Source organism: Diceros bicornis, chromosome 27 (genome assembly GCF_020826845.1).
Source record: "Diceros bicornis minor isolate mBicDic1 chromosome 27, mDicBic1.mat.cur, whole genome shotgun sequence".
NCBI classification, from domain to species: Eukaryota; Metazoa; Chordata; class Mammalia; order Perissodactyla; family Rhinocerotidae; genus Diceros; species Diceros bicornis.
Window position 1 is genome coordinate 28,499,308 of NC_080766.1, and position 24,028 is coordinate 28,523,335.

The 24,028-nt window shown below is 38.6% G+C and overlaps 1 long non-coding RNA gene and 1 pseudogene across 1 annotated transcript; both read right to left on the reverse strand.

The window, feature by feature from the left end:
* Nucleotides 1-7,835: 7,835 nt before the first annotated feature.
* On the reverse strand, nt 7,836-8,702 carry LOC131393008 (large ribosomal subunit protein uL11-like; annotated as a pseudogene).
* Nucleotides 8,703-9,719: 1,017 nt separating this feature from the next.
* Nucleotides 9,720-23,688, reverse strand: LOC131393009 (uncharacterized). Its single transcript, XR_009215827.1, has 4 exons — nt 23,654-23,688; nt 17,929-18,092; nt 11,371-11,510; nt 9,720-9,826 (listed from the first exon to the last, which is right to left on the reverse strand). It is a non-coding gene; the product is annotated as an uncharacterized LOC131393009 (long non-coding RNA).
* Between the last annotated feature and the right edge of the window lie 340 nt (nt 23,689-24,028).

Consider the following 24,028-nt stretch of genomic DNA (forward strand, 5'->3'; position numbering starts at 1 on the left):
CACAGCAAAAAATTGTCAAAAATAAAAATGCCTCATCTTTGGCCTCTGTCTCATCTCTAGCCTCTATAACGACACTAACACTGGGTCCCAGGCTCCTTCCAACAGAGTTGTTTCTGATCTGGCCTATGTGATGCAAATTTGATTATATCATGCCCTCCAACAGGAACCTACCTTATTCTTTTTTTTTGCAGGAAAGATTCACCCTGAGCTAACATCTGTTGCCAATCTTCCTCTTTTTTTTTTTTTTCCTCCTCAAAGCCAGCCCCAGTATATAGTCGTATACCCTAGTTGTAAGTTGTTCTAGTTCTTCTATGTGAGCCACCACCACAGCATGGCCACTGACAGACGGGTGGTGTGGTTCCAGCACCGGGAAGCGTACCTGGGTGCTGAACTTTAACTACTAGGCCATTAGGGCTGGCTCTCTTATTCTTTTTAATGGCATCTCATAGCCTTCAGGAAAAATTCAGACTCATTATCACAACAGAGAGTGCCTTGCAGGCTCTGGGCTTTTCTCCCTCTCCTTGCCCATTTCTTAGAACTTTCTGCTGTCTCACGACCTCTTTTTAGTTCCTATATTCTATACAATTTGATGTCTCTTCATTTTCTACCTAGATGCTAGATGGCTCCCCTCATCCATTCATCCTTCCTTGGAAAGGATTTTCCTCGCCTTTGATATAATAGGATTTCAATTTAATTTGCTCATAGCACCCCATATTTTTCCCTTATACCCATATCATAATCTGTAACTATATACATTTGCAGCATTTTTTATTTTTTTTAATCCTTCTTTTGCCTTCTAGACTTGGGTACTCAAATTGTGTTCCTGTGGACTGGAGCCAGTGAGAAACTCTTTGTTACTAGTTTGGAGCAAGATAAGTACAAGCATTGAGAGTAAGCATTTCAAAATGTTTGCAGCAATTTAACATTGCCAGGCCATCCATGTTTGTGATCAGTGGGATTGTTTCTGACCTGGGTATAAAACAGTTTGGGTGTTGTGAGTCACATATGGTACAAGTTGCATGCTAGTCACCTGTAGTAGGACCACATTGCAACATGTGACATTTTAAGGTTAGTTTGTGTACTACAACCCAAGTGTGTGTAAAATTGAGAAAATGTAAACTTTTGTATGTTTTCATAATTTGTTATTTTTGGAAGCATTTACATTTTTGATGACACTTGCTTTTCAAATTATAGTTTAATGTTATCAGTTATGGTAAGGAAATATCATTTGCATTATTTATTTTTAATCCTAATTTACGTAGAGAGGAACAAGTTTCACTGGGCTTGTGAAAAGGAGATATATCTTCTGTGAATGCAACAGTAGTTGTAGGCTAAATGATAGTGATGGAAGTCGTTATGGAGAGCCGTAAACCAAAAGTTCATACTCATTTTACTCAGAAGTATAAATCCTAGTATATTGAGATCAGTTTTTAACCATAATTGTTTCTAATGTGCTAAAACCACAGTGTATTATTTGTGGACATATATTGGATAATTAAGACATGAAACCATCAAAACTTAAGTGGTATTTACATAAAACATATAAACAAATATGTTCAAAACCGAAAGAGTTCTTTGTAGAAAAAGACGTTTGAATTAAAAATCTGACAGAAACAGATGGTCAGCATTTCACATATATAAATATTGGCGCTATGCAGGCTTGTTGTAAAATAGCATGTTGGGTTGTTGAGACTAAATAAAACATATATAATTGCTGACACATTAGTGAAATATGGTATTAAAGATATTTGTATGGAAAAAAGATACTTACTTGGAAGAACCTGTGGAAGAATCAATCAAATACTATTTTACAATGATACTGTGTTTTCAGGAACTGAGGGATGATATGGAAGACCAACTCATGGAATAATTAAAGAAGGCAGAGTGTTTTTAATTGCAACTAGACTAATGCACAGATACTGCTAACACGGAAATTCTTTAGCATATTGCATTTTCAACATGATGTTGATAGATGGCATTTTTTTCCTTCATTGTTGACTTAAAATGACTAGATCTGAACTGCATAAAACTATGAATGGTTAACCAATGTAATTAGGAGATTAAGCTTTGTGTATGAGTATGTTCTGATAGCACAATATTTATGACAGAAAGCATTCTAGAGTAGTTACCCAGATATGGAACTTGACCAAAATGCAGATCAACACACTACTTTGTTTATCATAAGAAAGTCTTGCTCTGCATAAAATGTCAGCTTAAATAAACAGAGTGCTTAACGGCACAGTAAAGTTTGTGAATTAAGTAAATGCTAATACATTGAATTTGAGATTATTTTCTTTATCAAATTATAATATATAAGTTAATCATAAACTCACATTATTGCATGAAAAAGTATGATGGTTATAGAGAGGAAAACCTGTTGAAAACATTTGAATTACTGAAAAAAACTCTTAATATTTCGGTAAGATAAGAAACTAGTTTGGTTCCAACTTATTAAGATGTTCACTAACAGCCAGCATTGCTTGTTTATATAACACGCCATGTAAATTTAAGGATGTTACTACTTCTAGGTATGGTAGAAACGAAATAAATTTTTTAATGGCAGATAAGATTGGAGGGCAAAAATCAAACTTAAAGGCTTTGTAAAAAAACTAGTTTTTACAGATTTTATGAAGTTCACTTAGTTATCAATGAAGTAAATGTTAATGCTACTATTGCACACTTCCAAAAGGTTATCACTAAAAATTTAATAGAAAATGTGATAGTTAATTGTATGTGTCAACTTGACTGGGCTAAGGGATGCCTAGATAGTTGGTAAAATGTTATTTATGGGTGTGTCTGTGAGGATGTTTCTGAAAGAGATCAGCATTTGAATTAATAGACTGAGTAAAGAAGGTCACCCTCACCAATGTGGGTGGGCATCATCCAATCCATTGAGGGCCTTAATAGAATGAAAAAGCAGAGGAAAGGTGAATTCACTCTCTCTGGTTGAGCTGGATTGTCCATCTTCCGCCCTCAGACATCAGCATTCCTAGTTCTTGGGCCTTTGAACTTGGACTGGTGTAACCACAGGACCAGGAACAGAATTTTCCACCCTAAATACGTCTCTTGGGCATAAGGGATATGTTGAGCCGGTGATTATCAAACAACACAGCAGACGTAGGAAAAGCTCTGCAAACCTAATACAAGTTACCCATTTGTAAGGGAAATGTACATTTATAAGAGAAATCTCCATTTGTAAGTGTGCCTCCCTCTCTGTGCTAGGAAGGGGAAGATGACTCTAAATCTCTAGAAATTCGTATCAATAGAGAAAGAGATGGCTTAAATCTACATAACAACTTTCCCCTGTTTAATGTACTGACCACATCTTAATAACAGGATGTTAAAGTTATTTTTCAGGAGTTGCTAGCAAGCCAGGAGTATGTGCTGAAGAGAAAATTTAGATCTGCCAATCAAAATTCATTCTGCCAGCACTTCCACATACCAGCCTGCCCTCCATGATCCCTTAAACCTTACCCCATACCCTGGATCAGGGAGACAGAGTTGAAAACCTGTGCTTCTGTCTCCTTACCGATTGATTGCATAATAAACTGCTTCTTCTCTCAAAGACCATTGTACCACGGTATTGGCTTCTGTGCGCACCAGATGGGGGACCTGTATCCTTGGGACTTACACCATTGACTCCCCTGGTTCTCAGGCTTTAGGGCTTGGATTGTCAGCCAATGTCTCATAATAAATCTCCTTCTATGTATCTCTATATATCCTATTTTTTCTGTTTCTCTGGAGAACCCTGACTAATAGATTTTGGTACCAAGAATGGTTTTAGAGGAGCAGAATTTTAAGGATGAGTTTTCTGAATTGGTTCTGGGGTTTCTGGAATTGGCTCTGTAATCTGATTAGCTTTAAAGTTGCTAATGACTTTATCAGTAAAGAGGGCACTGATAGTTCAAGGTAGGAACTATTGATAGAGATATGCAAAATTTCTGCACTGAATACTCCTAATCAACCACTTATAAGAAGCAAAGAGCTAAGTTACTCTGTATATGAAACTTTTAAACATCTTTGGAAAACTAAGGACTATTATGACATTGGTTGGTTGCTCCTAATGTTGCTGGACAAAGTGGTGAAAGAAAAACATGAGCTCGGGGATTTGAATTCCCATCTGAAGTGCTGCATAAATGACCTAAGAGCTTCTTTTATGCCCTGAAGGAGACCCTGAGCTCCTATAACCCCAGGGCCTAAATTGATGAAAATAAAATGCAGAACCTCATCCTGTCATTGGCTAAATTACAGTGCAAGTTGAACTCCCAGGGTGTCTACATTTAATGTGAAGGAATTGATTGGGCAAGAATGGGATTCTATAAATTGGGAAGGGGACTTGTGGGAAGACTTTGATGAAGCTGGGGTCATTGAGCCCCTAAATTCTGATGAATCTTCTTGGCCAGTGGAAAAGGTTTCCCTACCCCCAGGGGAATTGCCCTCCCCACCCCCATTGGCAGTAGCATCTTCACACCCAGTGGTAGTGGCCTTTCTACTTCCCTCTGAAGGGATTAACCCTGCATTGCCTGAGAAAACAGTGATGGCCTCCCCTGATGCAGTTGTCATGTAAGACAATGCTGATTCTCCTCAAGACCCACCCCCACTACCCCTCTTTGCTTCAATATCTATAACTAGACTCAAGTCCCAAGAAACCCCCAAAGATAAGGTAAAAATTGTGACCCATGAGGAGGTACGCTACACTTCAAAAGAATGACTTGACTTTTCTAATTTATACTGGCAGAAATCCAGGGAACTTGTGTGGGAATGGATAATAAGGGTGTGGGATAATGGCGGAAGAAACATAAAGTTGGATCAGACCAAATTTATTGATATAGGCCCACTAAACAGAGATTCTGCATTTAATGTTGTAGCTTGGGGAATTAGAAAAGGCTCTAACAGTTTGTCTCATTGGTTGCCTGAAACATGGACCAAAAGATGGCCCACATGAGTGAATTGGATATGCCTGACTTGCCTTGGTTTAATGTAGAGAAAGGGATTAAAAGCTTTAGGGAGATTGAAATGTTAGAGTGAATTTGTCATTTAAGACCTACTCACCCACACAGGGAGGGTCCAGAAAACATACCTTTCAGGAATATTTTGAGAAACAAATTTGTGAGGGGAGCCCCAGCGTCCTTGAAAAGCTTCATATCCACCCTTCTCTATAGACCAGACCTTGCAGTGAAAACTGCAGTCACTCAATTGGAAGAACTAAAAGCAATGGGAGTAATTGAATTCCGGGGTGATAGGGGCCAAGTGTCAGCACTTCACCACCAAAGACGAGGTGGGTATGGTTACCATAATGGACAGCAGAGTCAAAGCAGCAATCAGAATATCTGACTCATGCAGACTTATGGCATTGGCTAGTTAGTCACAGTGTTCCCAGAAGTGAAATAGATAGAAAGCCTACTAAATTCTTACTCAATCTGTATAAACAGAAAAGTTCTAGGTCAAGTGAACTTGAATCCTAAAAATGGAGTCACAGCCCCTCAATCAATTCCAGAGTTGAGCCAGTTTACAAACCCAGAACCCTTTGAATGAAGGGGTAGTCAAGACCCCTTGAGGAAGGACTCCTGTATAATATTGAATATTTATACTATTAATCATTCTCCTAAACTTTCCTCAAAAGGCCAATGATTTTTTTTACCAGGGTAACTGTACATTGAGAAAAAGAAAATCATCAATTTTAGCGACTACTAGACACCAGCTCTAAATTGACACTAATTCTGTTACCACCCAAGGGGAGTCTTCTGTTCGCCCCAAGACATGTCAGTAGTCAAGAGGCGAGGAGGTAGGAGAGAAAGGACATTTTACAGCTTGCTAGCCAGAGGGAAGATGGCCAACTAATGTCTGAAAGAACCATCTTAAGGGGGCACAAAATCTTACAGAAGTTATATAGGCGAGTGGGTTATAGGGGACGGGGTTAGGAATTTGACCCTATGGTGTTACAGACTGGGAGTTGCCACACCAGATCTTTCAGTTTTCATTGCTGATGGCTATCAGCATAGACTCTCTGCCCGGGGGTCATCACATTCCTAGAGAACTCAAAAGAACAAAGTTATCATCTTATGGCAACTAGGAGGGGCCGTAAAATCTACAGAGCCTGCAAATCCACTGGAGACAGACCTTTACCTATCCAGGCAAACCAAAGCAAAGATTCAAAGGGGCTGGTGAGTCAGAGTTATTCATAGTTCCAATATGGATTTCCTCTATAAGATGGCTTCCTTTAAGCTAACTTTGTGTTGAGCCAATATCAATTCCAGGAGACCCAAAAAGTCGCTGTGGTCCACCGGTAGGAGTAGGGGCTTATGAAGATCAGATGATCAATGCATTTTTATTCAGGTCCTTCTCACAGTGCATCCAGTAGGTCCCTGAATCCATCCTTCATTCATTTCTCCAGTTGCAGAATGCATAATTGGAATAGACATACTTAACAGCTGGCACTATCTCTGCATTTGTTCCCCTACCTATGTAATGAAGGCTACTATGTTGGGACAGGCCAACTGGAAGCCATTAGAACTCACTCTCTCCAGCCTACCAAAGCCTCCAAGTATGATGGAAGTATAAATCAATAGAACCAGCTACTGATAAAACATTGAAGATGAATTTTGAAAATACACCATCATCACTTGCTTCATTTTTGGATTCAAGTTAAAAACTAATAAGACAAGTTTGTTGAAATTACAATGCCTGTGAGATTGGTTTCTGCACAATGAGTGTCATTAAAACAAAATCTAGAAAATCTAGTGGAGATAGTATCATGTCATACATTGTTGTCAATAAAACCTAGATTAGATATGTTAAAAAGGAAGAAACAAGCTGTTTGCATTTATCACATTGAAAATTTTTAAATACTTATATATAGAGTATTTTCAAAGTGTGTATATAATTTAATATGAAATCACATTTTACTTATAAATTTTGTTTAGCTAAGATTGTAGAAAGACAAGTAGTATAATAGTAATTCTCTGTATTAATGGCTTATGCACGTTCTTTCAACAAGCAATATATACTATTTTTGAAATTATCAATATTTATATATTATGCTTGCTCTGATTAAATTTATAAAAATGGAAAGATATTTCATATTCTAAAAATAAATGGTTTGTATTTTTTTATTTCAGATTTCTAGTAATTAATTTTTCTTGTATTTTTCTAAAGTACTCTTCCACAATAGATTTAAAAAAAAAAAACTGGTTCTTCAATATAAATATTACTTTTAACTTTTTTATTTTGAAATAATTATAGAATCACAAGAAATTGCAAAGATAGTACAGAGAAGTCCCATGTACCTTTCACCACGTTTCTCCCAAAGATTACATCTTTCCTAACAATAATGCAATATCAAAACCAGGAAATGGACATTAACACAATATGTGTACCTAGTTCTGTCATTGTATCACCTGTGTTAAGTTAGAGTAACTGCCACCCCAATCAAAATACCACAAAGATCTGCTTAGTGCCAGCTCTTTATAATAACACCCATCTTCCTACACATCCAACATCACTGCCCCCTGGGAACAAAAATTTTGGTCTCCATTTCCGTAATTTTTTCATTTCAAGAGCGTTGTGTGAATTGAATCACACAGTAGGATATTTTGAGATTTTTTTTTCAGTCAGAATAATGCCCTACAGATCCATTCAACTACTGGGGGGATGAGAACTCTGACATATCTTTTTGAGGGTAGACATTCAACACACAGCACTAATCATGGCTAATATTGGTCTGTAATTTTCTTTTTTTGCAAGATCTTTTTCAGCTTTTAATATAGTGTTAGACTGGCCTCATAAAATGAGCTTGACGTTATCCCTCCTCCTCTGTTTTCCAAAGAAGTGTGCAACTTTGATTTTATTTCTTCAGTGTTAAATAAAATAAATCAGTAAAACTGTCTCAGCTTTAAATTTTCTTTATGGTAACAAATTTCCTTAATATAGAAAAGTTTAGAATTATTCCCTAGATAGCATTAGTGCAGACATGAGACAACTCTAAGCAGTAATGTGAAATCAACCTTGTATGTTTCTTTTTTTTTTTTTTGGTTGTCAAGTGATCCTTTATTGAAGTATTGTCCTCAGCCAGTCTTAACTAGCTGGGCATTCCACCACACCACTGTTGATGTTGTCTATGACATCGTGAGGGTGGTGGCCGTCAACATTGCAGTCTACAGACTGAGCAGTCCCCAGGATCTTTTTAGTGGTTCCAGGGAGTTCTCTGGCCAAGGACCGATGCCATATCTGTCAAGCAATGTTGACAATCTTGTCACAGTTGATATTTCCACTGTGCTTGATGTTTTTCTGCTTCTTCCTGTCTCTTGGGGGTTCTTTGAGGGCTTTAATGATCAGGGTAGAGGCAGAAGTTACCACCTCAGTCTGAGCCTGTCGGTTCTGGATCGTCAGCTTCACAGTGATCCTCAGACTCTTCCAATCCCCAGTTGCCTTGGTGATGTCATCACCAACCTTTTTTGAAGACAGAACCAGGGGGCCGATTTGGGGGCCAGGGCAGACATGGCACTGACTTCCCCACCCGGTGCACCTCAGGTACCTGACTTTCATCTCTTTGGGGTTGAACTTAGGTGGCATGGTGGAGGTGGCTGGTGTCAGATGAACTCAGATTTGGGATGACTGAAGAAAGTTGCACCTTGGCCTCCTCCAAGTTGAGAGCTAAAAACTGTATTTTTATTTTCCTAGTGAATAGAAGGGTAGCCTCTTCTCCTTAGGAATGTGGGGTATTGGAATTTGCCACCCAAAAATGTCTCTTTGGCTTGATTATTTTTAAGAACAAAAGAGGGCCGGCCCCGTGGCTTAGCGGTTACGTGTGCGCGCTCCACTACTGGCGACCCGGGCTCGGATCCTGGGCGCGCACTGACGCACCGCTTCTCCTGCCATGCTGAGGCCGCGTCCCACATACAGCAACTAGAGGGATGTGCAACTGTGACATACAACTATCTACTGGGGCTTTAGGGGAACAAAAAAAAAAGGAGGAGGATTGGCAATAGATGTTAGCTCAGAGCCGGTCTTCCTCAGCAAAAACAAAAGGAGGAGGATTAGCACGTATGTTAGCTCAGGGCTGATCTTCCTCAAAAAAAAAAAAAAAAAAGAACAAAAGAGTCTGTAAGAACATTTGACCTCCCCCTAACTGCCTAAAAGAATTTAAGATAGAAGACTTGTCCCAGGAAGGAGCTAATACCATAAGATATCTATAGTATAATATAAACTAGTGTGATAGACAGGGAGGAACCTAACAAGGGCCTTTTAATTAAAGTCCTCTCTGTGTCTGATTGTCTTTGCAAGGCGTGGCAAACATTTTTTTACCAAACATTTGCTTTTCCATCTCCATGTGAATTGCCTTCCTCCCCTCTGAAGTCCCACCCTGCCTCCCGCAATGTCCTCTTTTATCTTTAGCTGAAGATGGTATTTAAGGAAGTGGCTTCCACCATTTTGGTGGGTTACTCAGTTTTCCTGGGTTTCTGTGTATAATGTAATACATGTAATAACATGTATACATGTTATTAAACTTTGATTTTCTCCTGTTATTCTGTCTCATGTCAATTTAATTCTTAGACCAGCCAGAAGGACCTAGAGGGTAGAGAAACATTTCTTCCTCCTCTATAGGAACTAACTTCAAAGGGTAAGCAATACTGTCTACTTAAAAGTCTTTTTGAAAAATAGCTTTGACAGTATCATGCAAACTGATTTTTTAATGGTTTTGGGCAGCATACTTACATTTTAAACTTTTGAGTTTGCATTTTCCTCTTTTTATGCTGAATCTGTCAACTGGTTGGAATTTGTAATTTAGGCTCTGCCGTGATCCAATATTCTTTATCCTCAAGTGATCCTATTCGCAAGAAGTTTATGTTACACTGTTGAAATCATTTTACAACTAAAAATTACATTTCGTAATCATTACATGATGTTTCTAAATGTGTTTTTCTATGTGTGATATCCCTGCACATTTTTTTCTGAAAGATTTTTGATAGCACAAAATAAAAAAAATGCTGACGAATTAATGAATGAAATGTCAAGACCTTAAGATATCTCCCATAATACTAACTTTCTGAGTAATTTATTTTCAGCTTCAAATGTTAATCTTTCTTCTTAAATTAGTTTCACTAATCTTTATTGATTTCCTACCATTTACCAGATACTTCATATAATGTTAAGATTTAAAAAAGAAAATAGTAATAACAGTCTCTAAATGTACGTGTTTTTGATCAGTCTTGTAGTGAAAGCAACCATCTAAACAGATAATTTAATTTGAAGTTTAGGACGCATTGTTTTGTGAATATTTATCAGCCAAAGGTCTGGTGGGGTTGAGGACACACAAACATACCTGACTACAGTGATGATCATTCACCTGTGTTTTATTTGAGTAAGCTAGAATGCTTTACTTTTGTCCGATACAGAATTTTTTATGTTCCATTTATTTGCCTAACACACAACAGCTTCTACATAATTATGACTTTCCTGGGCTGTGATTTGTTTTTTAAACCTTCCAGGGTTGAATCAAAATGTGGTTTCAAAGTTACCCTGGTAATTTAAAAGCACAGAAGGCAAATATTTCCAGGAAGTATAAAACTGCACCTGCCCACTTCGGCTTGAAACTATTCACATTATTTGTAGCTTCACAGTGCTTATACATGAGAAAATTGACCTTTATTGACTTAGAAATTGATTTTATATGTTAATGTCGTTTCTCCAATTAACCTATTTATATGCAAGAAAATGTGGATGTTTTATAGGGAAATATTTGCCTGATTTAGGTGACTGTTTTTACGTATTTTCATTTCTAAGATCTTGTTGAAGAAGAAAATCCGACATGCTGTTTTTTATTGGTCAACATGTGCCCCATGAAGCATTAACTTGCCTACGTTTCTAGGCTGTGTAATTTGGCCCCTCTGGGCACCAGAAGACCCAGATATTACCTTGGTCCAGTCTGGCCAATGTAGAGAAGGTCGGTCTTTCCTCATCAGCAGAGCATGAGGGTCACCCCAATCTCTAGTGGTGGTAGAACAATGGGAGATGTCTGGGCTTGGGAAATCCATGAGTTATCATTATGCCTGCCTCAGAGGAAATAGGCAAGCGCCCAAGGTCTGGGGAAAGGGTGGGTAGATGAACTGGTGGGAATGAGAGGATCTCCTGTAGGGAAAAAACTAGGTCTACTACATTACCATTTTTTATTGTTTTTCTAAAAATCTTGATACTTCTTCTCATATGTAATTAATGGTTTGTTCTTTAGCTACTTGCACTGAGACTAGAGATAAGAAAGTTTCTCAAACCTTATCTCCTATTCCACAATACTATATTGATCAGGCTAGGCTAATCGATGTAAAATACAATCTTCCAGATCTCAGCAGAAAGTAAAATTCATCCTTGCCCCACCGAGTTCAATGCGGATATTCAACTCTCAGTAGAGCTCTTCCTAGTGGTGATTGAGGGGTCGAGTCTCCTTCTATCTTGTACTTTTCTCTGTTGCCAAGTGCTTCAAAGTCCTCTGGAATCTTAAGTCGTCTGGTGATCCCCTGCATTTGGACATCAAACAAGAGAATAAAGTCCTTTAGTGAAATGACCTACATTATTTTCACTCTCATTCCATCAGCCAGAGCTACTCACCCTCCTCTCTCTTCTACTACTCTGGAATATAAAACAGATTTAATGAGTACTTAGCATTCTCTGCCAAACTGTTAGGGCTTCTAAAGAGAGAAGGGAATGGGTACATAGCAACCTCAAGAAAAGATGCTGGCAAAAAGACATTTAGTGTTTCTATGTTATTGCCAGGATAGTGTGCTGTCTATGCATCAGGGTGTATTGCGCTTGGAGACACATAATACTCTTATGCAAGTTTTTAATTTTCTTTAATTTTTCGAGAGCTGCACTTGTTCATTATAAATTGATATTCTGTGAGTTTAAATTCAACAATGTTGTCAGGGAAACAATAACAGTAAGAAATGCATCAAATTCCTCATCTCAGTTCACTCCCCAAAAGGCATATTAGTCTAGTTGGGCTTCCTTAATAGTAATCAAATTGGCAGATATCCATTTAACATTTTGTAAGCTGAGAAAAAATTTTCTCTGGAAGTAAAATATATGTCATTGTAAGGAAAAATAAAAAAAAAAATACTCAAAATTGGCAGAGTATTTAATGTAATAGCTTTTTATGGAAAACATGTAGTTAGTGCTTAACACACAAATAATTGATTAATGTTGTGAATAAATATCTGCTAAATAGTGCACTTCTGGCTAGCTACAAATAACGAGATTTGCTTTTTTTTTTTTTTTTTTTTTGTGAGGAGATCAGCCCTGAGCTAACATCCGCCAATCCTCCTCTTTTTTTGCTGAGGAAGACGGCCCTGGGCTAACATCTGTGCCTATCTTCCTCCACTTTATATGGGACGCCGCCACAGCATGGCTTACCAAGCAGTGCGTCGGTGCGCGCCCGGGATCCGAACCAGCGAACCCCGGGCCGCCGCAGCGGAGCGCGCGCACTTAACCGCTTGCGCCACCGGGCCGGCCCCACGAGATTTGCTTTTAAGACCTGAAAGTTAATAGAAATCTTTCCTATAAAATGGAAATAATATATGAGGCTCCTGCTTTTATATTCAAGGCCAAATATATGATGTTTACTTAACTCTGATGTCAGTTACCATATTTTTAAATGAGCAATCACCAATTGCTAATTATATCAATATTCACACAATTCTATTGCAAGTACTTTCACCCTTTGTAGTAGATTGCATTTTCTAAAATGGCCCATCCTTTGTGATCTTCTTAATGACCTTGATATTCTTCCCATGTGGTGATGTGGTGGATATGTGCCTTGCCTGCCCTCCATGTTGCATCTGGATAGACCTTTGTGATTACTTGAATCAATTGCATATGGCTAAAATTATGCCATGGAATTTCCAAGGTCTGATTATAAAAATGTTATGCATTTTCACCTTGTTCTCTTGGGACACTGCTCTCAGTCAGCATGTTGATAAGGGCAAACAAAGCTACAGAGAAAACTGTCTGAATGAGTCTATAGGGAAGCCCTCTTGAACCAATTCTTCACTTTTCAAGTTTGTCTTCCAATGTTGAGAGATAGGAATGGAAGAAATGAAGCAGGTAAGGGATTCTCTGTATTCAATCTCTTGAAAGAACTTACAAATATATAAAAATGTAGAACACAGAATAAATAGCACATGGTGTAAAAATCATAGTTTCTATTCAAGCAATGTTTTGAGGAGGCCAGGAGAACAGATAACATGGCAGTGCAACTTCTAGCAATTTGTTTTTCAGAAAATAGTGTTTGATTGTAAACAGTTTTTTAGAAAACGAAGAGATAGCTACCATCTGAGACTAGATTTAAGTCACAGTATTAACATGAATATTAGATGTACTTGTGGTTAAAACTTCAAATGTTCAGATTTTAATGTTGCTGATGTTGATGTTTGTTATAGTTAAGTTCTTTGGAAGAGATTCTGAGACTGAGATTTCCATGTATTGGATACTACTCTCAGAAACATTTGTCTCAGGAACAAGAACTATAAAGAAGTGAAGGAAGCAGAATTGGGCAGAAGAAACTTGAGTGAGACAGCTCTCTGACTAAATGAAGTTCCTGGGGAGGAAATAAGCTATGAGTCACGAGTCGGCAACACTCCAGGCAGCTGGTGGCGTGAGTGGGAATCTGGTTGGCACGCCACAGCACCCACGTCAATCCACCCTATTGCCATGTGAGACTTTCTTGATTTGTATAGTAAGTTTAGTTGAGCTGGGAAGAGCTGTCTCAAGATTCCAATTGGCCTTTTCCTAGGGAAACAGAAAAATAGGGTAAATGGGACAAACTGCAAGCCTTGCCCCTTGTTGGAGGACAATACTGCATGGGTCTCTTGTGCTCCTATACATCTTGCCGTGTATGTCAGGAATGCAAGACAGCGTATCCTTTACCCAAGGTTTAGGATGGTGTTTGCAGCAAATGGCTTTTAAGAAGCAGGTAATGTCTCTCTCGGAGACAAAGATCAGGTTTACTTACTGCTTGCTATAAAAAGGTAGATGCCCCAGCAATCTCAGTGACTTCTTCATATGTCCCATTAAATTTGGGCAGAGAAGTACAACTGTGAATCACCTGGGTGCCAAATATTTTCTTCTTTTATCTCATTGTGCCCATACAGCAATTCTTTCACTAGTTTGCAAATTTCTTGGCTCCAGGACTCTGAATGAAAATGTGACAAAATTTAATAGCACTCTTGCTTTGTCCACTGGTGCAAGTATTCACCTATTGAAAACTCATACTTCTAGACCCTTGTAACAGAGTAACAAGGACTCAAGCACAAATCGTCCAAGTGGATCCCTGGGAGTCAGGGTAAGTGGATCTGCTTCTTCATCCACCTTTCGGGTTCCATACCCGTGTTTGCCACCACCGGAGATACATCGTATAATAGTTGTTCCTTTAGGGTATGTACTTTATCCTGGAATTGGTGCTTTATACTTACAGCTAGTGTATAGAGACAGCTGTATCTCCAAGCTAGCACCTTAGCTTCACCTTAGGAGGCCCATTCCATTGTTCTGTCAGCTGACAGCTTCTGGCATATCATGTAATGCAGTGTGTGATAAGACCAAGGGATCCCAAGGTTGTGTTCCCATTCCCTTTGTGTAATCTCAATTGTGTAAAGTGTATCCCTTTATCCAATGAGATTCTATGCAGAATCCTGTGTTGATGGGGCAAACATTTTCTAAGCCTTTTGGTAGTGTCCCTAGCTGAGGTCCTGCAGTCAGAAGTGGGAAGCCAATACCTAGAATATATGTCAATTGTAGTTAAGCTGATTATGTCCTTTCCTGAGTAGAAGAAGTCCAAGGGTAGCAACTTTCCATTAAATATCTGGTCACTTACCTTGAAGTATAATGCCATATTAGGGACTCACAGTTGGTCTTGGTAGCTAGAAGATTAGACATTTGGCTAGTGTAGTAGCTAGATCAGCCTAATTGAGTGGGATCCCATGCTGTTAGGCTCATACATGTCTCCATTCCTGCTGCTATGACTACAGCGTTCTTAAGTCTATTGTGCATCAAAGGGATGGCTGAGCACAGATACTGACTGACATCAATGGGCTATGATTAAATTACATTGTTTAGTGCTTCTTCCTTGGTGAACGCTGTTTGATGGACCTTAAAATGTCATACAAATGACTACATGTTCATCTACATGCCTTTTCCCCAAACTGTTTTGTCCCAGATCTTCCAATCTTTTTCCTTCAAGCTTTCTATCAAACCAACCAAGCCATGAGCTACTGCCTACGTGTCTGTATATACTGTTACCATGGACCATTTCTATTTCCATAAAAAGTAGATGACAAGATTCACCATCAAAAAATCTACCCATTGGCTGGACTTACAATCACCACTGACTTTCTGGGCCATCTCTGTGTGGGGCTGTTGTAAAACAATAGTTGATTTTAAGCTTAAATGCACTTACTAAGCTGAGGCCTCTGGGAAGCAAGGTCAGCATTTTTTGTGCTCTGTCAGATGGTTATAAGAGGTCTCCTCTATGGCCATAAGTGTGAACCAAAGGAAAGATGTTGGTTCAATAATAAAGAATGACGTGGCAGTCTGGGTCACCTGCTGTGTAGCCCTCTGAGACTGATCCCAGATACATTTCTTCCTTCTTAAAATATACTGCTACTGGGCCTTCCTGATCTTGTGTTATTGTGGTATAACATATACCCAGTGCAAGAAAGGCAGTTGTGGTCACATGGTCACTTACGTCCTAGAGTCGAGTGCTCTGTCTCTTTCAGAGCCCAGTTACATACTGGGAGCTGCCTTTTTTTTTTTTATTATTGAGGTCACATTTGTTTATAACATTATATAAATTTCAGGTATACATCATTATATTTTGACTTCAATATAGACTGCATCGTGTTCACCACCAAAAGTCTAGTTGTCGTATGTCACCATACACGAGTATCCATTTAGCCTTTTGCCCTCCCCCACCCTCCTCCCCTCTGGTAACCAGCAGTTTGGTCTGAGAGCTGCTTTTTGAATCCGAAGATACAGATGATGTGGTTTTGATGTAGAATTCCAGGATTATCTGTATAGTTCTGACAGTAGACATTGTAACAAAACTGTTTTCTCACTAAAGGTACCTCTAATGCATAAAGTCTACAATTGGCAGAGCTGCTTTTATCACAGCCTGGACCTGATAGAGATCCATTTCCTTCTCTGGGCCCTATTCAAAGCTGGAAGGCTTCTGTGCCACTCAGTAAATGAGTTGAAGTTATTTTCTCAAGTGTGGAGTGTGTTACCTCCAGAGCCCAAAGACGCCTACCAGGCACTGTGTCTTCTTCTTAATTGTGGGAGATTAGAAACGCAATAGTTAATCAATTATTTTCACAAGTATATTCTAGTATGCCCAGATCACTGGTCCCTTAAATCTTCACTAATATGGTAGGATCCTTTATCATCATAGAAGGTATCTTCCACTCTTTGGAGCACCTACATCTTATCAAGTCTTCGAATAAATTTGCCACTTATTGTTTATCTAGTCTGATTCATATGATGTCACCAATATAGTGGATCAATATGATGTTCTGTGGGATATACTGACAGTGAAAGTCCTTTCAGATTCAGTTATGACAGAGGATGGGGTTACAAACTAAGCCATAAGAGGAAAACTGTAAATACATCTTGCAACCTATCCCATATGAACATAATGGTATCTTGCCCTCCTTCTTGATAGGAATCAAGAAAACACATTCACTGTGCTCCATGGGTACCATATACCTGAGACCATGTGAATCTGCTCTGGTCGAGAAAATATATCCAGCAGAACATCTGCAATAAGGACTGTTACTGCCTTAAATTTACAGTAGCCCATGCATATTTTCAAGAATGTTTCCAGATTTTGTAGAGGACAAGTTGGTGATATGGATATATTGAAGAAAAACATTTGAGTAATATCTGCTGTTCTCTCTAAGATATAATCTTGTTTTTGATTTATCCTGTTGGCCGGATAGGATAGTAGGGCAGTTTCAAAGGCTTCTGCTTGAGTGCCTTCACGATGCTAGGTCTTATCCTACAGGAAAGGTAACACTGTAGGATTCTGCCAACTATCAACGCAATCATTTCACTATACATCTTGGGACCAGGGAAATTACTATTAAGTGACTCCATTTACCAGTGGAACCACGGTAAGCCATTATTGGGCCTGGACTTCCTTATTTCTCATTGTATAGAGGGGTGTAATGGAATTAATGTCAAAGTCCTGAAGATCAGAGTTGGCAGATTTTTTCTTAAAGGTCCAGATAGCTAATATTTTAGGCATTGAGGACCATACAGTTTTTCTCTCGACTCTGGTGTAGCATGAAAGCAACCACAGACAATATGTAAACAAATGAATATGGCTGTGCTCCCACTGTGAAGGAATTAGCTAGACTTTAACTGGGAAGGATGTGGCACTTCTGTGAGCCCAGCATGTTCAGAATAACCTGAGACTCAAGATTTTCAAGGCATTGCCCACATATCCTCATATCAAGTTGGAGAATTTTACTCCTCTCTAATAAGGACCCTGACATGGCTTCACAGATTTTCTGATCTTGAGAATTCAACCTTCACTAGACCTCTGCTTATATTATATTTTTTATAATCAAATTCTGGGGCTGATACTGAGCTCTTTCTGCCTTATTGCTATAGGAGATAAGAATCTCTTTATATGCTGCTAGGATGCCTTCTGACTTTTACACTTAGCCTGAAATTGTTTGTTAATCACCTCAGTCTTTCATTGTTATTTTATAAAATATTGAGAGCCCCCAGCAAAAGCCTACTGACTCCATGATCCCTATAATTATTACTTCCTCTGAACTCCCAAATACCTCACACATTGCACTCACCAGTGCATTCCCTTCCACCAAGGAAAGTTTAACAGTTACACTACTATTGCTTACTAGGGACTATCCATGCTCCACCTACCAGCCATCTGACCAATGACACAGCTTCAAAATTCCAATTTAGAGTCTGTTTTCTAAGTCCACTCTTGGCACTGAAGCTTGTCTTTCTTGTGTTCTAGGAACCAGATGTAGAGATGGAGATTTGTATGCACTTGGTTTATTGGGGAATGCTCTCAGGAACAATACCTGGAAGGAAGTGGAGGGAGTAGGATTAGGAAAGTTGAACTGTGATGCAGCTGTAACAGAAGTCTTAGCCAGTCCATCGGGAATACTGAACCTTGGGATGAGCCTTCTGAGATGTTCTTAATTGAGATAATGGGACCAGACCTTTGTGCCCCCACATTGACCCGTCAATGGATGTGTGCTTTCTGGGATGGGGGGGAGCAAGGTAGCTCTGCTTGGTTGAGAGCAATTCCTGGAGAAGTCCTCAATTTTGGGCTGTCAGCAGACACATCTCTAGGCTTATGGAGAGTAAGCACCTCACTCTTGAAGGAGGAAATCTGTGAACCACACCACAGCAGCCAATATCATGGTGGTTTGCTTTGTCTCTTGCTCCTTAATGAAACAAAAAGCTGACATACAGCACACACTTGTTGGGCACTAAAGGAGAGCTGTAAACATAAAGTGACATTTAGAAAAGACACCCAAGACTCTTGCCTTCTTGCTGGTTCCCATACACCCTCCCTTTTCTCCAGTTCTCTCTTCACCTAGTTTTGAAATTCTCACTCTTTGCATTACCATCTCCAATATTGGTTTTTGCTCTCCTTGGTTTAGAGCTCATTTTTGTACCAAGGCTCTGTTCCCTTGTCTCTCACAATCTTGAAATCCTCTTTTGTAGTCTAAAAAAGATGGCCGTTTTTGTTACCAGGCCTCTCAGTCAGCAAACGCAAAGACTAGTCATGTCTCTTTCCTTAAATAAATAGGAATTTGGCTAATTCTGGTGTTATGAATAAGCTGTAGATTACTTGGACCTTGCTTAGAAACATATTAGCTAATAAATCCAATAGATATTTATTGGATACTTACTTTGTATTAGACCCTGTACTGGTCCTCAATTATCTTTGTTGATATAGGAATCAGGTAGCTAGTCCCAAGTTAAATCGATTCTCAGAAGTATATCTCATAACACTTCTGGGCCTGCATCGCACAAGAGCCAAAAGACTATAGAGAAGCTATAGAGAAGCTATACCTTGCTTCTCTCAGAGGTGTTTTCATATGAATCAGTTATTGACATAGTAATGCTGCACTATAAAACTCACCTCAGAGCATGAACCTTGGGTCAATTGGGCATTTCTAGTCTTCACTGCACTCATGCAACTGCAATTAGCTGTGGGTTGGGGAAACAGTTCTACTAATTTTGATTGGGTTATATCAATGCTTGGAAGTTGATTGGCTGCAAACTTATCTAGGATGGCATTGGTTAGGACAATAGATCTGCTACTAGATCTCTTATTTTCTAGCATGCTAGTCTGGACTTTTTCACACGGCAAAGGCAGAGTTTCAAAAGACTGTGCAGAGTTATACAAGGCCACTTGAGATCTCAACCTGAAACCAGCATAACATCCCATCTGCTGCATTCTTGGACAGAGCAGGTCACAAGGCCAGCACATTTTCAAGGGCTTGGGTAAATAGACTCTGCCACTCAGTGGGAAGAATTTTGAAAAGTCACATTGCAAGGGGTACGGATACCAGGAGGGGATTGATTGGGTTACTTTTACAATTAATCTATTGTAATAAAGAACTAAGATTTCCACTGGGCGTTTTTTTTTCTTCCTATATATTCTATAGCTTGTTCTATCTCTAGATTTTTGGATTCCCAGATAAAACCTTTACTAATATTTAGAGTCTCTGAATTTATTTCCCATTTGTTAAAACCAAAACAAAATAAAAATATTCAAGGCTATTAAAAAATAATAAATCCTTGCAAGATTGGACAATCTAACCAATAATATAAATCTACTTTTCGTTTCCCTTGTTAATTCCATTTGATTGCTGACCACCAAAATAAACACTGGCACAAGTATAAGGTTTTCAATTGTTTCAAATAGGAGCTGGAAGTAGCAGAAATAAAATCAAGGGGATGCAAAGTCAGTATGTGATATGTGCTTATAATGCTGCTCTGCCTAGTGTCCCCACTGATTTGTGCTTGTCACATACTAAGGGCTCAGCTCAGCTGTACTGTGGAGCCAAACTTCTTTCATTATTAGCGTTATATTCAAGTGATTTGTGTGGTGGAGAAAATCATGAATTTCAGGAAGTTAAAAATTCAGAGTAATTGATGTGATTTTGGAGACTGGTATGAAGAATACAGCAGAAAAGATTTTGGCACTTCACTTCCACGTATGTGAGATAAGATAATCTAAACAAAAAGACACCTAATGTGCTTATAGAATAATGTGTGTGTAAGTCAGGGGTGTGTAAGTTAATATTTTTTCCTTGTACACAGATGTCATTAGGTAGAATGTCTCTGAGGTCATATATGGCCACAAGGCTGAGTATGGTGATCAGTAACTGTTTGCGTTTTCTATTTGTGTCTTGTTCTTCAGCTTATTTAATACATGGCGGTACACTTACAGTGTTGCTCATAGCAGCTCTTGTTTTGACTTTAACATCGTTCAGCTTTCTAGTTTCTAGATTTATCTGTGTGAATGTCGGCTGTTTAACATTCTTAGCATTCCAACTTCTGAAGCTCAATATTACAAACCAATCCTGACTGTCCTAAAATTGTCCAATCTATGCTAGAATAAGAGACATCTGGAAAAAGTAGACAGTTTGTGTAGTTTTCATTTTACAAATGAGTACACCCAAGTCTTCTGCTGCTGACACAATCGTTTTATGGGCGTGTTTGTGTTTTTCACCCATTTATGTAGACGAAGGTGATGGAATTTAAAGACAGTAAGGTCTCCATAGGCTGTCTGTTGGAGCTGAGTATTTCTTATCAGTGTGAGGTTGATTGTGAAGACGTGTTTGAGGAAGAAATCACCAGAGAGCAAGCTCTTGAATGCCTTATTTTTCAGAGTTAGCGTGAATTATGGAATATCTTTAATCAATCCAATATCTTTAAGGGTTATCATTTGAGTGGCGAAGCTAAGCATTGACTTGAGGTCAACTGATTATAGAAGTAACAAAAAATATTTCATATAGCAACATATGTAGCAGTTTAGATAAAATATTAAGTGATGATGGGCGCATAACAGAATTTTACAGTTCAGAGTTTACCACACAATTCTAACTGGAGAAGACTTCTCAGGATCTGTGATGTTATCCAGGCTCATATTTGATGAGAATAATACTGTTTTGCATTGTATAGAAATTTTTCATCTTTATTATCTGACTTGATTCACACAATAAATCAGTGAGATAGTTAAAGGTAGTTTTCCTCATCTTTTAAAGGCAAGGAAACTGAGGCATGGATTCTTTAAATAATCTCCATATCTGACATTCGTGCATTGCTAAGATTCTAACACAATTAGATTGGCAAAAGAAAAAGGCAATATGCTATTCCATTTATAGGGAGACAAAAAATAAACAAATAAGTGCATAAATAAGATACTTTTAAGTAGTGGTAGGCAAATGATAGAAATAAAAGAAAGTAATGTAATTTAAAAGGAATCATTGGGACTCTTTCAAACTGTGTGAGTAAAACAGGTTATAATGAAGGACTCACATTTAAACTGAAACTTTAATGTCCAGATGGAACAAACCACGTGGAAATCAACAGAGAAAACAACCCATGCCTTAGATAGAAGGCAACCTGGTGTGTTTGCAAAGGTGGAAAGAAAGCCAACGTAGCTGTAGTGAGCCAAGTATAATTGGTATAGTCCGTAATCAGAGAGGTAGGCAGGGGCCAGATCCTGTAAGACTTTGGCCATTGTGAAATATGTAAATTTTATTATAAGTGAAATGTAAAGCTATGGAAGGTTTTAGGTAAGGAGATATCATGACCCAATTTGAAAAATCATGCTGTTTGCTTCTGGACAAGTGGATTTTAGAGCAGTCCAGTAATGGTCTGTGGTGGTCATCCATGTATGCAATACGGAGGCTTGGACTTGAGGTATAGCAAAGACAGTGGAGGTTATACAGACAGCAGATAGATTTTAGTAGATGTGCCTGAAGATTTGCCTATAGATTAAAAGTGAGAATGAAGGAAAATGAGGAATGAAGAATGACTCCTAAGATTTTATATAAACAACTGGGCAGATGAGGATACCATTTATCATGGCGGGGATTAATGGATGAGGAGCTGATATAGAAAAGTTGACTACTTATTACAACTAAGTCAAAATGTCACATAGGCAGGTGATGCACACTTCTGAGTTCACAGAAGAGGAGCAGACTGCTATTAACGTGGGTCTCGTTGGTAGATTGCATTTAAAGGCATGAGACTAGATGAGATTGAAAGGGATGGCGTAGATAGAGAAAGAAGACCAGGGCACTGGAGCACATCAGCATTTAGAGTTTTTGCAGAAATATTTTTGGAGAGAAAATTATTACTTGCTGCAATTTTTTCACCTTTTACTAATGGCTTTAACCCTGGTGATTTATAATACAGTTATTTCATACTTTTTGTGTATACAATCCAAATTATTAGCTTTTCAGTATACTTCATTAGATGCCTTGTTCTTATCTTCCAGTTTTCACTTTTATTTATTTATTTTTTCATGGCGAAGGAATTTCTTCTTGGCCAAGAATGGCAAAATTAGTGGAATTTGTAGTAAGATAGTGCTTGGTGCCAAATTTTCACTTTTTTCATGACAGTATTCACTGACTCTAATTTTTTCCTAAAAGAAAAAAACCCAGATATGGTTTCAAAATATGTTAGTATATTCTTTCTCCAATGGTCCAGTAAGAAATAATTGTTAGATAAAATGGAATAAATTCCACGTGAAGCCCATAAAGATAATTATTATTACCAGAATGGATAGCTTTGTGAATATATCTTATTTCAAATTGCTCCACTGTGTACAGTAACTAAAATATCTTTTTTTTCAGGCTTAGAAGACTCTACTCTCAAAACACAACAAAAAAAATCTCTCTCTCTCTCACACATAGAGCAACAACAATAACAACAACAACACATGCACACAACACAAACTTTTCATAAAAACAAGAAAAGGAACTGAACTGTTGACTAAAGAGGTTTAGGAGTTAACATGCTACAAGTGCCTGAAATTATGCTTGTTAATTGGTGTGTGAAAACAATCAATCAATGGATTAAGCTAGATGAGCAAATTTCGTAAAGGGGAAATGTAGTTCTTTTGTGTAGACACAAAATCCTTGTGGGACTTTGTTTATTTGCAAGCTAAGAAGCATTTTGAACTGTATGAGGTACATATTTGTACTGAAAGGATTCAGTTACAGTTCCCTTTGAAGATCAAGGGGCATATAAAATGACAAAAGAATGGGGAAATTCATGTCAAAAATTATCAAAGTCAATGCAGTTTCTTTAACATCAGCCTAGGATCTGAGTTCAGCAACTTTGGGATAGGTATTAAGCCCCTTAAGGAGAGTACTTACTGTTAAAGATGTGGATACTATATTTCAAGGTGATGCGACTTTTATAGATGTGCCCCATTAAGAAAGTCTTTCTTGTTCACACATCTAGATCTTAAGCTTTCTTTCCTCATGTTGTGACAAAACAAGGACTCAAGGGGCCAGCCCAGTGGCGTAGCAGTTAAGCATACACTCTCTGCTTCGGGGGTGGCCGAGGGTTCGCTGGCTTAGATCCTGGGCGCGGACCTACTCACCACTCATCAAGACATGCTGAGGCGGCGTCCCATATAGAAGAGCTACAACTGTACAACTGAGACACAACTATGTACCGGGGCTTTGGGGAGAGAAAAGAAAAAAAAAAAAAACAAAAAAAGGAGGAAGATTGGCAACAGATGCTAGCACAGGGCCAATCTCCCCCCACACCGCCCTCCCCCCAAAACACAAGGACTCAACAAATCCAGCCCCAGGCAGGCTGTGAGGCAGTGCAATTTAGAGGATGGGGATACCATGGCTTTGAATTTACAGCCCTTGGAAATCTCTCTGCACTATAGCGATGTCACTAATGGCCACGTGTGAGGTTCTCAATTTATTGTGGAAAAGCCCTGTGGGAGCTCAGGGTGGGCTTCTTT